Genomic DNA, 1,301 nt, shown 5'->3' with positions numbered 1-1,301 from the left:
CTAAAGCAAGTGTCCAGTTATTTTAGGAAGACTAACTCAGAATAAAGAATGTTAAAATAATTTAAGTAGTACAATTATTGCCTCAAGTGCCTAGAAACTACACATTGAGGCTGAGCTGTACTGGTGTGTCCTATCAGATTATTAGAAGGAACCCACTGGTACTGGTAGACAGAGAGCATTTATAATCTCTACTCTCAAAAGCTTCCAAAGAAGAGTGTTTTGTGTTTTTAGGAGCTACACCAAGATAGGGGACTTGAGTTCTTGACTTAATCATGTGTTATCAAAGGAGAATGCAGGCTGTTGATGCCTAGCACAGAATTATTGTTTAGAAGATGACATTCCTATTTGAAAAGGATCTGAACTGGCCTGGATCCTAGCCAACCTCTAATCCCCCTCTCCCAACTCCTGGTGTTTTATAAGAATTAACCACTCTGCGGTTCAATGCCCTTGGACTTCATCTGGGCACTATTTTAGTGTTGTAAGAAACCTAAGGAAAGTCTGTGACTTTTTATCCAAGCCAGAAGTCAAGCCCTCTAACTTTCTAGAAGGAAACTTTTTAACTTTCTATACTTTGTTTCATTTTGTTTTATTGACTTAGCTACTTGAAGACCTAATAGTTAAAGTACTAAGATTTTTCAATGTAAAACACATACTATCTGTACTCTAAATTCTCATTAGAGGAAACAGTCCCATCATCCTCTCCAGGTCTTCTAAAGATATCAATTAAGACAACTGATACTGTACAAAAATGAATGGACCTGCTAACTCTCAATTTATAGATTTTATAAACTCTAATATTCAACTAATATGCCACATGAAAGATATATTATTTTAGCTTACAAAGAGAAGAGAAAGTTGCCTGTGATGTCCTAGTATGAGGCCCTTCATATAATTTTTGTCATTTAATCTTCAAAATAAGCCAAATGTTATTATGGATTTTACCAATGAGGAAATTAGTTTGAAATTTCAAAGGTTAAGTACCATGATCACTGTCTTCTTTTAAAGTTCTTATTTAAATTCTAGTGAGTTAACATATAGTGTAATACTAGTTTTGGCTGTGCAATTTAGGGATTCAATACTTCCATACAACACCCTGTTTTCAATATCTTATAGTTGTTAAATACCAGAAGTATGATTTAAATCCTTATCTTCATGATTCCCAAGCCCATTTTTAGCACTATAGTACATTTACTTACTGATAAAATTTCTTCTTATAAAACCACTGTTTAATATGACATACTTAACTTTCAAGCATCCAAATGATAAAAATACACATAAAATATATCGAAATCCTTGGAAAG

The sequence above is a fragment of the Herpailurus yagouaroundi genome, unplaced genomic scaffold (assembly GCF_014898765.1).
Source record: "Herpailurus yagouaroundi ecotype Mexico unplaced genomic scaffold, PumYag 66814, whole genome shotgun sequence".
NCBI classification, from domain to species: Eukaryota; Metazoa; Chordata; class Mammalia; order Carnivora; family Felidae; genus Herpailurus; species Herpailurus yagouaroundi.
The sequence above is the reverse complement of the archived record's forward strand: the minus strand, read 5'-3'. Positions refer to the sequence as shown.